We start from the raw sequence: 3438 nt of genomic DNA on the forward strand, positions 1-3438 counted from the left end.
GCCTAAGCACTACGTGAATATGACCGGAGGCGTAAACTGTGGAGGGGGGTGCTGCACACGGCTAACAATTGTTGGTGTGTCTTCTAGACGCCCTTTCCCCATGTATATATAGGTGGGAGGGGGAGGGGAACATCCCTAGGGCGCTCCAAGTAGGAGGAATCCTACTTGGGGGCCTAGTCCAATTCGCCCCCCCCCCCTACCATGTTTTCCGGAGGGAGAAGGAAGGAGGAGGGGGAGAGAAGGAAGGGGGAGGCCGAATCCCTCCCCTTCATTTCTCTCTTCCCCCCTTTCCTTCCCCTTCCTATTCGGCCTACATGGGGGGCGCAGCAGCCCATGCTGGCTGCTGCATTTCCCTCTTGGCCCAATAGGCCCATATCTTTGCCGGGGGGTGCCCGGAACCCCTTCCGGTGACCCGATATGTACCTGGTACCCCCGGAACACTTCCGGTATCCGAATATCATCGTCCTATATATGAATCTTTACCTCTCGACCATTTCGAGACTCCTCGTCATGTCCGTGATCTCATCCGGTACTCCGAACAACATTCGGTCACCAAATCACATAACTCATATAATACAAAATAGTCATCGAACGTTAAGCGTGCGGACCCTACGGGTTCAAGAACTATGTAGACATGAACGAGACACCTCTCCGGTCAATAACCAATAGCAGAACCTGTATGTTCATATTGGTTCCCACATATTCTACAAAGATCTTTATCGGTCATACCGTAATGACAACATACGTTATTCCCTTTGTCATCGGTATGTTACTTGCCTGAGATTCGATCGTCGGTATCTCCATACCTAGTTCAATCTCATTACCGGCAAGTCTCTTTACTCGTTCCGTAATGCATCATCCTGCAACTAACTCATTGGTCACATTGCCTGCAAGGCTTATTATGATGTGCATTACCGAGAGGGCCCAGAGATACCTCTCAGATACTCGGAGTGACAAATCCTAATCTCGATCTATGCCAACCCAACAAATACCTTCGGAGATACCTGTAGAGCATCTTTATAATCACCCAGTTACATTGTGACGTTTGATAGCACACAAGGTATTCCTCCGGTATCCGGGAGTTGCATAATCTCATAGTCAAAGGAATATGTGTATGACATGAAGAAAGCTATAGCAATAAAACTGAACGATCAACATGCTAAGCTAACGGATGGGTCTTGTCCATCACATCATTCTCCTAATGATGTGATCCCGTTCATCAAATGACAACACATGTCTATGGTTAGGAAACTTAACCATCTTTGATTAACGAGCTCGTCTAGTAGAGGCTTGCTAGGGACACTAAGTTTTGTCTATGTATCCACACATGTATCAAGTTTCCGGTTAATACAATTCTAGCATGAACAATAAACATTTATCATGATATAAGGAAATATAAATAACAACTTTATTATTACCTCTAGGGCATATTTCCTTCAGTAAAGTGCTTAGCCCGACAACACTGGGGTAGGGGTTAAGGAAGGGTCTGGAAGGTCAGCCCAAGAAAAAGGAGAGGAGGAGGCCGGCGAAGAAAGGCTCTGCTACCTACAAACAAGCCAAAGCACAAAGCAGCCAGACAACGAATTTTGAAGAGCATGTACCCGTCAAAGGTGCCGCCATGTTCCATGTCAGGGGCGAGTCGATGCTACCGCTGAAACCGCTGGAGGCAATATCAGGGGATCTCAGGAGACTGCACGACCATGTGCTGTCAACTAAGAAAATCCTACTAGCCTCGAAGGATCCAGGATATCCGACATACGCAGCTCGTGTGCCTGAGGGGAAGTGCTACGTCGACACATGGCCCGCGGAGGTGTTCTTCCTGCGGTTTGAGCATATCTTCGAGATGTTTCTGACAAGGCGGCTCGATTTTACAATCGTTCGCCTTTTTGCGCTACATATGAGCTCCGTCATGAAGAGAGAAGAAGTCTCGCAAATCTTTGTGGCGGATCCATACTACATGCACGAGTCCTTCTTGATTCTCGGCGAATTTGAGCGTAAAACTACTAGGGAGTACCTCGAAAACTTCATGGTACAGAATATGGACCAGGAAATTATCCTCCTGCCTTATCATCCAAAGTAAGTCAGTGACGGACAACCCTTTCATACATTTCAATCATTCCTTCTTGCTCATATGGAGAATAATTTGAGGTGTTTTTTCCCGCGGCAACGGGCGCGCCATCCTTATCGTTATTTACCCCGCGAGTCTCCCACGCTGTGTATTTTGACCCTACCAGAAACTACGAGAAGAAGGACTACACCCACATAATGAATATTCTAGATGATGCTCTACAAGGCTTTAGCTTGAGGGGTGGCTACCTGCAGATCAGTAAACAAAGGAACAAGAAGACGGGTTTCTCGCATAAAACTAACTTATGTTGCATCCATGTTCCAAAACCAAGCAAGAATGATGGATTCTACATCCTCCATCTCATCATGGAGTTCAGAAGGGATCACAAAAAGCTTCGCATGACAAGCAGATATGATTATCATATCCTCAAGTGGGTAGAATCTCATGGAGAAGCGGATTATAAACTTAGAGATGACTTCTTTCGCATCCAGAGGGACATTGCGACGATAATCATGAAAGAAGTCGTCAAAGAGAAGGGGGTGTTCCACCACGGCCCTATATCGTGAGCTGATGTCCGAACTCGCATAGGCATGCAACGTTAGGACCTCACGCCAGTCAAGAAGCTAGGGTGCATCCTCGATGATATGGAAGGATGGAGCTTCTAGTGATTTACGATGTCGATGATGATGATATGTGTCGGTTGACTTGTATACTTTCTGTAGCGATGAAACTTTGTGATGTCCACGGTCCCTGCCGAACTTGCGTAACGCTACATTGTTAGTTTGGGTACGATGACATGCGTACCTCTAGTTAATTAGTTTGCGTACAATGAAACTGTGTTGATTATTTATATGTTTACTATATGTTGCATCTAGTTGCTAACCCTTTCTTTTTCGTGTTGCTCAGGTATATTTTGTTGCATATGATTGTACATTCTCTTGATGAAGATGCATCTCTAATAGGTACCTAGATTCTTGATGGTGAAGAAGCAGTGCTATGTCGTGTACAAGGGGAAGGTTCCGGGAGTGTACGATGAGTGGCCTGAGTGTCAGGCGCAAGTGGAGGGGGTCTCGGGCGCCAGCCATAAAGGCTTCAAAAACAGAAAAGAAGCAGAAGCTAGTTACTTGAGGTTCAAGCTAGCGCGAGAGAGGACTCATAACCGCCGCCTCATGTACTGCATAGTTCCACTCTCACTCATAGTGATAGCTCTTCTCGCGTACATCATTGTTTAGATGGATGACAATGTAGTTGCAAGTATTCGAGATTTGATGAGACTATTTGTATGTCTATGCTATGATTACATTTGTATGTGTATGATATGCTAAAGATTATTGTATAAAGCCTGTTCAGATACAAAACAAATATGCAGA

This window comes from Aegilops tauschii, chromosome 6 (genome assembly GCF_002575655.3).
Source record: "Aegilops tauschii subsp. strangulata cultivar AL8/78 chromosome 6, Aet v6.0, whole genome shotgun sequence".
NCBI classification, from domain to species: domain Eukaryota; kingdom Viridiplantae; phylum Streptophyta; class Magnoliopsida; order Poales; family Poaceae; genus Aegilops; species Aegilops tauschii.